The sequence below is a fragment of the Eptesicus fuscus genome, chromosome 20 (genome assembly GCF_027574615.1).
Source record: "Eptesicus fuscus isolate TK198812 chromosome 20, DD_ASM_mEF_20220401, whole genome shotgun sequence".
Lineage (NCBI taxonomy): Eukaryota > Metazoa > Chordata > Mammalia > Chiroptera > Vespertilionidae > Eptesicus > Eptesicus fuscus.
The window spans coordinates 46,378,012-46,390,061 of record NC_072492.1 but is presented as its reverse complement, the minus strand read 5'-3'; the positions used below and the strand labels follow the sequence as shown (position 1 = coordinate 46,390,061).

At 51.7% G+C, this 12,050-nt stretch overlaps 1 long non-coding RNA gene across 2 annotated transcripts in view; it reads left to right on the top strand.

Annotated features, from left to right (window-relative positions):
* The window catches only part of LOC114227984 (uncharacterized), a 325,422-nt gene extending 313,952 nt beyond the window's left edge, over nucleotides 1–11,470 (top strand). For both annotated transcript variants that reach the window (XR_008554771.1, XR_008554770.1), the window contains one exon: nucleotides 11,043–11,470. This is a non-coding gene — a long non-coding RNA (uncharacterized LOC114227984). The remainder of the gene's footprint in view (nucleotides 1–11,042) is intronic.
* The last annotated feature ends 580 nt before the right edge of the window (nucleotides 11,471–12,050 follow it).

The window sequence follows — 12,050 nt, the reverse complement described above, 5'->3', positions numbered from 1 at the left end:
CTTTGAAGGCATCCGAGTGTCTGCTCCTGCAGCTCTCACATTCCTAAGCGCAAGTCAGGAGGAGAGCCATGGGCTTTAGGCCACTTACACTGAGATGGGACCCTCAAGAGGAAGGTAGCGCCAGCTGTCACACCAAGGGCAAGCCAGCCTGGGGCTAGACTAGATTAGAATCATGTGTACTTTCCCGTCCCTATTCTGTGAGTAATATCCTAGAGCCGTGGTCGGCAAACTGCGGCTCGCGAGCCACGTGCAGCTCTTTGGGCCCTTGAGTGTGGCTCTTCCACAAAATACCACGGCCTGGGCGAGTCTGTTTTGAAGAAGTGGCGTTAGAAGAAGTTTAAGTTTAAAAAATGTGGCTCTCAAAAGAAATTTCAATCGTTGTGCTGTTGATATTTGGCTCTGTGGACTAATGAGTTTGCCGACCACTGTCCTAGAGCATTCATCAGCCTGTCCAGCTAGTACACTCTTTTAAAATATTTGTATTTTTTATTGATTTCAGAGAGGGAGAAAGAGATAGAAACATCCATGATGAGAGAGAATCATTGATCGGCTGCTCCTGCACGCCCACCGTGGGGATGGAGCCCACAACCCTGGCATGTGTCCTGACTGGGAATCCAACAGTGACCTCCTGGTTCACAGGTAGACGCTCAACCACTGAGCCACGCCGGCCTGGCTCTAGTACACTCCTCCTGAACTCATTCTGGGGTGGTTTTACTTGCTGGGTTGGCATACTGGCTGAGATGGGCCTGTGTCATATTTGGGTCCAGTTGCTTCAAAGACTCCTCCATAGCGTCGTGTAGCATAGACCCTCTTTGAAATGAGACCTGTGTATGAGGCAGAGCAGTATAGACAACGCTGGCTGGGAATCGAACTGGAGACTGCTGGGGCATGGGTCGATGCTCAATCACTGAGCCACACTGGCCGGGCCCCTTCTCTTTCCAACCTCACTCCTCCTCCCTATGAATTCTTTCTGCGAGCTTACAGGCAGAGAGGGGTCAGGATAGCCTCCCTGTGCCTTTAACCAGAGACACCAGGATGTGAAGGGCTGCGTTCTTTGCCGGGCATCTTGAGGCAAAGGCTGTTTGGGATAAAGGAGTCTTCTTGGCCCACGCCAAGCCCTTCCTGGCCGCTCGGGGGGCCGTGTCTCCGGGCTCTGTTGGGAAGGGTGTGATACAGGATGACACGGCCCACGACAAGGGCCCTGAATTAATGCCGCTGCAGTGTGCTGGGCTGCCCTTGTGAGCTGAACACGGGGCAAGGCAGGCGGCGTGCTCGCCGCGTATTCACCCAGGTGCCGGGCTGACTCGGGCCCGTCTGCTGACTGGAGGAGCTGGAGGTGGGTGGAGGTTGTGTACACAGATGGTTGTGTGTTCTGACTCAGGTCTCTAAGGTGTCGACACGGAGGGCACATTGGGAAATGCTCTGTGTAGAAAGGGCTGACGGATGGCCTGGGCTGCCTTCTCATCCCTTAGACACGTTAGGAAAGTCCGGCCAATGGAAATGATGCGCTTCCTCTCCTTACCCCCAGTCCCCCATGTGTGCTAGCTGGCATGACACACTTTTTTTTTTCTGTGACCTCTTGTCAATTTAGATTTATATTTTTAACATTCTTTTAGTTTTCTTTTTAAAATATATTTTTAATGATTTCAGAGAGGAAGGGAGAGGGAGCGAGAGATAGAAACATCAGTGATGAGGGAGAATGATGGATCGGCTGCCTCCTGCATGCCCCCTACTTGGGGTTGAGCCCTGGGCATGTGCCCTTGACCAGAATCTAACGTGGGACCCTTCAGTCCGAAGGCCAGTGCTCTATCCACTGAGCCAAACCAGCTAGGACTCCTTTTTCTTTTAAAGACCAAGGTAAGACAGTTGTGGACATAGGTATAGGGCGCCTAGAGAGCACCAAATTATAGTAGTAATAGAATCAGCTGTATAGGAATACTTCCAGCCGCAAATCATAAAACTTTAATAACGGTGGTTTTAAAATGAAAGGCATTTATTTGCCTCACAAGGAAGCCAGGAAAATGTCGTTCAAGGCTATTTCATCACTCAGTGATGACTCCCAAATCCATGCTTCCTTCTGCCTTTCTCTATTTTTCTTCCTCAGCTTAACCTGTTGGCCTTTCACCCTCATGGATGTTGCCTCATAGTCACAAAACAGCTTCTGCAGTTCCGGGCATTGCATTTGCATTCAAGGCAAGAAGAGGGAAGAAATTAATAGTATTAGCAACCTGTCCCTTTCATCAGAGAGCAAAAGTCAATCTTACAATCTAACTTTCGTTCCATATTGTGTTTGTTCATGTTTCTGGAATCTCTCGCTTTTCCTGTACTTCCTTGTAGAGGGAACCCTAGGCTACAGTTCAGAGTTATGTTCTTCTCTTTTACTCTGACAAAGATAAAGAAGGAGATTTCCAAAGATATGAGAAAGAGGTGGGGAGACAGAGAGATAGAGATCAGAGAGATAGAGATAGAGATAGCGATAGAGGGAGGGATAGAGATAGAGATAGATAGAGAGATAGAAGTAGAGAAAAAGAGAGAGAGAATGAATTACCCAAGATGTACTTTGGTCTATTTCAGTTAATGCAAATTAACATTAGGTTTCCCCCGGCCATAACTTTAGCATCACCTGCTATGAATGTACCTGCTTGCCCAGTGAGTCCTCCTGCACCTCATTCGTTATTAGTAAGATTTCAAATTGAAGTGGCGATATAAGAAGGCCCATGAATAGGTAGTTGGCTGGATAGTCAATCTTACTGATAAATTATTTGGGGGGGGGGGCAAAAAAGAAAGCCTGTTACAGATGTGGAAATTAACTTTCACTAAACGGTCCAGGACTGGACCTGGCATTTGGATAGGAGGCTTTTCCTACCTGCTTTGACATGTATAAGAAACCTGACTTCAGCCCTGGCTGGTGTGGCTCAGTTGGTTGAGCATCATCCTATATACACCGAAAGGTCGCCGGATGGATTCCTGGTCAGGGCACATGCCAGGCTGCGGGTTCAGCCTGGATGGGAAATGTGGGGGTGTGGGGCGCAATGGGAGCAAATAATCCTGCTTGGTCTCTCTCTCTCTCTCTCTCTCTCTCTCTCTCCCTCTCCCCCCCCCCTTCTGAAATTCTATACAATAAAAGCCTAATATGCAAATTGACCAAATGGCAGAACCACCAGTAGCTATGATGCACACTGACCAACAGGGGGCAGATGCTCAACTCAGGAGCTGCCCCCTGGTGGTCAGTGTGCGCCCACAGGGGGAGCGCCCACAGGGGGAGCGCCGCTCAGCCAGAAGCTGGGCTCACAGCTGGTGAGCACAGCAGCAGTGGCGGAAGCCTCTCTGCCTCCACTGCAGGTGGGCAGTAAGGAGCAAGGGGTCCTGGACTGCGAGAGGGATGTCTGCCTGCCAGCTTAGGCCTGATCCACAACCCCCGAGGGGTCCCAGACTGGGCTGAGGGACCTGCCTCTCCTCCAGTGCACGAATTTCATGCACCAGGCCTCTAGTCAATAATAAAACAAAATATTTAAAACTGAATTCAGACTCCAGTTCATTCAAACATTTTAAAAACAATAATTCTTTATCCTTTCCTTTTTATAGTCTAAGAGAATGAAAAGGAAGGCCCAGGAATTTTTTAAAAACTGTCCAAAAATTCCTCAGAATGAGCCTATTAAAAAAGAAGGAATTTTATTTTGTATTATCCAAGGCAGGTATCCAAGGCCACCACGTAGGGAAGACATTGCTAGCCAATCACAGTCCATTTCCTCCCACACACCTGGCAGATATCGCTAATCAATCGCAGCCAATGTAATGCTGGCTTATGGTTTCATAACCTACTGGCCACATCCATCACAGGCATCTTCCATTGCCTTCTTTGAATAGATCTAAAAACCAGAACACTGTTTCAATCAGTCAATTTAATTTTGTTTCATCTCTTTCTAAGAGGAGAAATGTCCTTTTAAACATGTTCTACCCCCACTTTCCCCATGATAAAGCTCTCTGTTCAGTCATGGAGTGTGCCCCAGACTCTGCCATGGTTGCCTTGGGTTGCACACAGCTGGCCTTGGAGATGATCCCACGGAGAGGTATCAACTTCTCTGCAGGAAGCTCCTCAGAGACACATGGCCAGTGGGTGACCTGGAAGGGCCCCCACCTCTGCTTCCCACAGCTGGAAACACGTGTTGGTGGGTGGGATGTCTTGGGTAGAGAGACTTTGCCCCAGAATTAGTGGTGCTAGCATATCCCCTTTCCCACAGGGTTCCAGCATAATTGAGCAGGCCACCTGGGGAATTATCCACATGGAACTGGCTGAAAGGACCTGAGAATTTTACGTCTTTGGATTAAGTGAGGTTAGGGAGGAGCGGATTGGGGAAAGGGGGCCTATTCCACTGATAGCCAGATAATTAAATGGTGGTTGATATTTCTAGCCATCTTCACTGACTAAAGAGCCAGTTAAAATATGACCACTAAAAAAGTCCTAGCACATGTGTTAACCCTTTTTGAGGCAAGCTTGTCTTCTCAAGGCAATGACTTTTGTTATTTCGGTTGCCTTCAGCCTTCTTGGATGGCTTGCTGAGCCTGGCTTTAGATGTGTAGAACGAGGAATTTGAAATTCCCATGTGTTTGTACAGCACAATTTTCATTTGCAAATTACTGTCCCATGACAGAGACTGGGATTCTAGAATTGTGCTCTAGGCCTTGTCTTCCCTACAGGATACCCATTCATTCTTACAAATGAATAGCAACATCGCCTGGCCAACATGGCTCAGTGATTGAATGTTGACCTATGAACCAGAAGGTCACTATTCAATTCCTGGCCAGGGTACATGCCCGGGTTGTGGGCTTTCTCTCTCTCTCTCTCTCTCTCTCTCTCTCTCTCTCTCTCTCTCTCTCTCTCCCCTTTCATCCCTGAAATCAACAAAAAAATATATTTTAAAAATTAATAGCACGATAGCTAACATTTATTGAGATTTTCCTCTTGCAAGGCCCTGTTTTAAGCACATTATATGTGCACCTTTAATCCTTTACATTAGGGGCTATTAGCAATCCTATTTATAAATGAGAAAATGAAACCAGAGAAGGTAAGGGACTTTCCCAGGGTCACAAAGCCATGAAGTGGCAGAACCTGGGTTGGAACTCGACTCACATGACCTCACAGCCAGTAACCTGAAACCCAATTCACATTCCCATCCCTTGCACCTTGGAGATGAACTAATTATTGCCCAACATCTGCTTTCCTTGAACGAAGGTGAAGAGATTTCCTCCCTGAGCAGCAGTACCGGTTCTAGGCCTCCCTCTGCACCCTGGTTCGTGTTTCCTGCGTCTTTGCTGCAAATGGAGAGAACCCGAATCCTCAGGGCACCAGACCGACTCCTGGATCTTTATTCTTTTTCCCTAACTCATGTAACCTTGCCCTTCCTAGTCTCCCTTCCGCTTCCTCATCCGCTCCCCTGGGCTAGCATTCCACGGGCAGCAGAAACCTTCAGCTGGGGAGCCCCAGTTGTTGCTTTCCAGCTTCCTTTGATCCTATTTTGTGGTTGACTTGGCGAAAGTCCACATCTGTCACCAACGCGCTTTCAAGAAGCTGCAACTCATATCGGATTTGACCTCCACACACACCCCGTTCTGAGGCTTCCATTTCCTTTCAGGGCTGGGCTTGTGAACGGGTTGCTCTCATCCCACATCTCTCCGTCTTGCTCTCCGTCTCTCCCCTCTCCTCCCCCTCAGTAATCCTTGGGGCTCAGGCAGGACCTTAGCATGTTTCTGTTGCTGTGTGGCATATGTTGTGTCCTAATCCTTCCTGTGTTTGCTGTAGGTATGGCGGTTCTCCAAGACAAATTACCCATGTTGTCGAGGAGGTCACCGGGGCTGGCGTGGCGCGGATGGGGGAGGGGAGGGAAGATGTTTGTGGTGATGCACTCCCGGGGCCGCCTCCGCCTCCCGGCCTGTTCAGGGCTTGTCTGCCTGCGAAAGTGCTGGACCCTGAGACCCCAAGCTGCGAGCTGGCAGGCGGGGAAGGAAGAAGAGAGCTCTGCCTACCGGCCCTGTCATCTGATGAAGGGGAAGCTTGTGTGGGCCAGACCTCGGGCAGCAGATGTTGGTGGAGGACCTGCCAAGACCGCGTTGAGGGGAAGGCAGTGATGCATATGTTACTTGACACGGGGGGATTAGGGAAACCATGAGGAAGCATGCCTCGTCCCTTCACACCGTGACACCTCGGGGATGTGAATGATGAGAACAGAGAGGCACCGTCCACGCATGCACACACGGAGTGGCGGGCCCGAGGGCAGGCAGCGTGAATGATGCCTTTGCTTGCCCCCCTCCCCCACCCACTACCCCGCACTCCCCTGCTGGGCCGATTGGCAGGCGTGGTGAGAGGCATTGTGCGAGCTGCAGAATCCAAAGCAGGAGTCGTTTGATGGAAGAGCTGCCTTCAGGGCTGTCCTCCCTCGTTCTGCCCAGTTAGCCTTCCCCGCCCTTCCCCACAGCGATAAGGGATGTGGTGCGATGCCCGGCCGGGCCTTTTCCCTGCACTTTGCAAATGAAGTCATATGGAAGGCGGCCAGAGGGGCCAAGCATCTGTCTTTGTGGATGGCACCAGGAAGCACCAATGAAAAGGAACGCTATTCAGCGGGCTCCGGTCCTCGGGGAAAGCGGGCAGTGGGACCATTGGAAATCGGAGACTGGGCTAAAGAGAGCCAGGCATCGAGTGGGCAGAAACGGGCCAGATTCCACGGTTCCTTTCTTTCCCTTTGTGTTAGGTTTTCATGGGACTCTACTTGTTCCTGGGGGGGAGGAGCGGGGTAGAGGCAGGCAAGAGATGCAAGCTCTCATCTGCATTCCCTAGCTGTGAAATGGGGGTGGGGGGGAGGGAAAGAGGTTAGACTGGAAGACTGGCCTTGGAAGAAGCATATTTCGGTAATGAAATGGCTTTGGCAATGACTCCAGGGTCTACATTTCTTTCCGCGGCTATTGCCCTCCCGGAGGAGGGGAGAGGGCCATCCAGTTGCCCTTCTGGATCCAGCGAGGCCGTGGACATTCTCTGGGCTGGAGGAGCCCTGCAAAGAGAGGTCAAGGTTGTGTAGTGTTCCCAGCAAATGAAGCACACCTGGAGACCAAGTTTTGGTTGCCTTCCATAATTTCAGCCTGTTTCCGCCAGAGATTCCAGGAGGGAGAGAGAGAGAGGAAGGGGGAAGGGAAAGGGTCCTAGGAAAAGAACGGCTGGGAGGGAACCATGAAACGTGGTGAGGGATGGAGAATGAGCGAGGGAGCGTGTGAGAGAGAAGGAGGAGGGCGAGGAGAGACAAGAGGGAAAGGCTGCAGCCTTCGACGTGAGAGAATGCGTGTTCAAGTAGGTGAGGCCTAGCGGCTGTGTGCATCGTCACCCACTCCTGGAAATTCCTCCGCAGGCTGGTGGGAACCATTTATGGAGGCACTGAATGGAGCCAGAACTCCGACAAGAGGAACTGTAAGCGTGTGCACACTGTGGCTGAACTATCTCCCCTTCTCTTGACCGAGGGTTGCCACTGAGAAGTCCTCAGACTGCACAGCTGTTTTCAGACCCGAAGAAACAGTGTAAAGAAATAGTGCCTGGATGGGGGCAGCTTGATGGACAGCAGGAAGAGCCAGGGGTATTTCTTCTGCTCTCATTATGGTGGGACTTCTCCTGTCAGAGATGCATTCTGGGAGACTGGTCTTGAAGGGATTCTGCAGTCATATGATTTCCTCCCGGCCGGGCCAACGTGAGACCCAGAGCAAGGTGTGCTCTGTGACCCCGAGTCCTCTCATGGGTAAACCACCCACCACGCTGAGGTCCAGGCGCTGAGAGGAAATCTCTGCACAGGGCTGGGGCCCTGTCCGATGCCCAGTGGGGACCTGGTAACATTTTGTAGAATGAATGAATGAAGTAGTTATGTTTTGTCTTTTCTCCTTCCCACATCTTATCTCCACCCGCAACTGGCTTAGTTTAGGCCAGTGGTCGGCAAACCGCAGCTCGCGAGCCACATGCGGCTCTTTGACCCCTTGAGTGTGGCTCTTCTACAAAATACCACGGCCTGGGCGAGTCTATTTTGAAGAAGTGGCGTTAGAAGAAGTTTAAGTTTAAAAAATTTGGCTCTCCAAAGAAATTTCAATCGTTGTACTGTTGCTATTTGGCTCTGTTGACTAATGAGTTTGCCGACCACTGGTTTAGGCTTTCTTTCAAATCTGATGAAAGAAGTTAAGAGGAACCATTAGGCAAGGGGTGATTTGGGTGCCCCAGGCCCAGGAAGCAGCCGTCCCCAGCCCAGTTTAAGGGCCCTGAGACATTTGTAGTTACGTTGGTTCTTGACTTTGTCCAGAGCTATCGATGGGGACTCTCCTGGCTCCGGGTGAGAGTGGGCAGAGAACTCCCTTCTGATCAGAGAGGTCTGCAGGAGTGGCTGCAGCCCGAGGTGTCTCCAGCCCCTGACAAGCAGGTGACACGACCCCCTTTGAGGAATTCTGAGCATCTTTGCATCTTCCTAATGAATTCCAAACTAACCAATCAGAGAACAAAATACAGCCTGGGAAGTAAGGGAGAAGGGAGTGAGAATGTCTCCTCAAGGATTTTCTCCCTGGGACCAAAGTATTTACATTCAGATTTGCATATGATTTGCATATAATTTGTGTCTGGCTACAAAGCCTGTCTGTTGTTCAGATAATGTTTAAGCTAAAGTTGATTTCCAGAATGTCCACCCCTCCCCCTTTCCTTACTCTACCTACTCAGACGTGGGGTGGAGGTGTCAGGATGTCAGGACTGTCAGGGGACAAGGTTAGTCCTGCCCAACCCCCACCCCCACCCCCCAGCCTGGTCACATGCTCTCTGTCAGCAATGCTGCCAGCTAGTATGCATTTTATTGTCACCGCAATTGAAACCAGGACAGGGCTGCTTGGAAAGCTGGGAGCAATAAAGGGGAGAGTTATCCAGATAAGTTAAAAAAAAAAAAAAGGTCAAGTCTGGGAAAATTATTAATGATATGAGCTATCATTTATAAAAGTGCCTGCAATGTGCCAGACGTTGTTTTCGGTGCTTTCTATGTATTATGTATCTAATCATCCTAACAGCCCTATGAGGTGAGTACCACTGTTACTTCCATTTTATAGATGAATAAACTGAGGCACACAGAGGGTCAATAACTTGCCTAAGATCATGCAGCTTGAAAAGAGAGGGAGCCAGGACTTGAACGGGTCCTCAGACTCCAGCACTGTGGTTTCACTAGCCTGCTAGGCTGCGAATAGAACAGGGAGGCGTAGCTCTGGCCAGCTCTTAACTTGAGGCTGCAGGGATGGCCGCTCTGGCCACGAGAGGGTTGGGGACAAGATGTGTGGACATCCAGGGGCTCAGGAGATGGAAAGAGGTTGTAGGGCCCCCAGCCGTCAGCACCAATGAGCTGTAACCCTTCTGGTGTTTTCCGAAGCCACCCATGTTCACTCTTACTTTTGACAGAGAACTCCCTTCGGGGCAAGAACTGGTCTGATCCTGAGACAGTGAGAAATCCCTGGTCAGTGGCCCGGAGTGAGAGGGTGGCTGGCCAGACAATGGCAGGGCTGAGTCACCCTCCCTACAGTCAACAACTCCAGGAATCCATGTTATCAGGCTTTGAATGACCACAGGGAGAGTGTTACCACAAAGGGAAAGGAAAGCAAGGAGCCGCTGCTGTGTGGCTGGGTGGCAATAACTCCACCTCTCTGTGCATTCCCACTCTTCCTTTTCAGTCTGGATCTGAAACGCACGCGTTCCTCTGGTGTCCCGTCCTTGCTTGCTTACTTTTTGTGTTGTCTATCGGGGTGTGGTCAGCTTCTGCCGCATGAGAAGCGGCCGGCAGCAGCTGGGAAGTGCAGGGGACTGTGGCTGAAAACAAACCTCGCCAGAGCGGAGCGGGAAACATAATTAATGAAAGATGGTGGCGCAGCCCTGTTAGCATTGGCTGAGGCCTGTGAGAAACTTCCCGGAGCCCCGGCTTGTTGTCGAGGAGAGGGTGTTGTCATCTGAATTGATTTGCATGACAATGGGCCGGCCCCTCATTATGCACAGGGATGCTAATGGGCACCAGCCAGCGTGCATTTCCATGGGAAAAGGATCTTCCTTTGAGGAGGCAACCTCTTCCTCCTCCCCCTCTCCCCCTCCCCTCCTCCTTCCCATCCTCTACCTCCCCTCTCTCCAGCCCCCTCCCCCCACCCCTCCCCTCCTCTCCCTCCTCCCTTCTCCCTTTCCCCATCCTCCTGCCTCTGTGCCTCTTCCTCCTGCCCTCCGCCTCCTAGTCACAGTGGAGAGCTCTGTCCCTCACCTTGGGGAGCAAAGGGGGTTTGCGGGGGGGTGGGGGGGAAGGAGGTGTGATGTGTTGTGTATAATTGAAAACAAGTGGGCCCCCAGTCCTGCCAGCCTCGTGGTAATGGGGTGTTGACACTGGGGGAGAAGCCCGGTGAGAGCAGGTGGGACCGCAGACACCGAGGTGCAGGATGGGAGTGGGGACCGGACGTTGGCATGGACGTTACCTCCGGGAGGGAGCTGTTCTCTGGTAGCTTTGCCACCGCGCTCCCTGGAAGAAGGGGGCACCACGTAGCCTGCTCAGCCTTGCCGCCCTCACTCACTCCGGGAGGCTGCAGCATTCAAGGGCAGGGTTTGGAGCCAGATCATCTGGGTTCAAATGCCATCTCCGCTGTGTACCAGCCATACCAGCTGTCAGACTTTGGCTCTGTGACTTAACTCTGTGTTGCCCAGTGTCCTCTGGGGTAAAGCTGGGAGCCCAGTGCCTCCCAGGACGCTCAGTGCTTAGAAGCCACCTGGCAGCTGCTAAATGTTAGGTCCTCACCCTTCCACGCGGGCCTCCATGGTCTCCGTGTCCCTTTATAACATAAGCCGGGGGGTCTTTTAGCCGGTTAGGTGACTGATTGTCCTGACAGTCCCACCCCCACCTGCCTGGGCCGTCCCCCACACTACCTCCACGGAGGGCGCGGGCTTGGTGGGACGGGCTGGCTCGCCATCAGAGTGCCCTTGGGAAGGAACTGTCCCTGATTTGTCACGTTGTATCCCGTAGGTCAGCTGAGGACCCGACTCATCGGACTGTGGTTGCTGCAAGTTCCAGAAAGCTTATCTCAACGTACCTCCCGGGATGGTGCGCTGGCCTTCCCCCGGAACGAGATTCCATTGCCGGAGTGACATGACGGCGCCTAGCGCTGATCCAGAGCTGCTTCCCTCTGCACCAGTGTCCCCGAGGAGGGGACACAGGCCGTCTGGCTGATGGAGCGCCCGACCCACCCACTGGCTTGGAGAATGAGCACCCCTTCTGCTGTGAAGACACAGAGAGAAGACCGCCTTCCACAGACCGGGCACTGGCTGTCACTACACCGCATGCAGAATCTGCGGAGCCTTGGTCTCGGCCGTCCCAGCCCCCAGAACTATGAGAAATAAACTCCTGCTCTTTCTAAGCCGCCCAGTGCATGGCATTTTGTTATGTCAGCCCAAACGGAGTAAGACAGTGTCCATCAGCAGTCCCAGTCCTGGCAGGGCGAATCAGATCCAAGGATAGGGACCAGGTGGGCAAGAACCCTGAAGTTTCATACTGCCCCAATTACAGTCACAGCAGTGACCACACACACACACACACACACACACACACACACACACACACAACTGGTAGTCATTGAGTTACAAATTTGAATGAAATATCTTCTTAGAAGACTCCCTCTCAGGTAAGAAAACAGATTATCTGATTGTTGCAATAAATGCTAGAAAAGAGGTGATTCAGGTGCTCTGGGCATAGACAGGGTTGACCCAGCTGAGCGGGGAAGGCTTCCGGAGGAGATGACTCACAGGACATGGAGGACGAGGAGGAGTTACCCAGGTGAAAGGTCAAGAGATCGGCAAGGAGCCACAGCTGTGAGAAGCAGCAAGGAGTGACAATCAGTACGGTCCTGCTTTCACCTAAGGAAGCAAGGCAAGCAGAGCAAGGCGCGGTGCGAGGGGAGGCTGCTCAGAGTGGAGAGAGGCCGCTACAAAGAGCTTTCCAACTGGTCGAAATGCTCTCCCACAGAAGATGGGTACC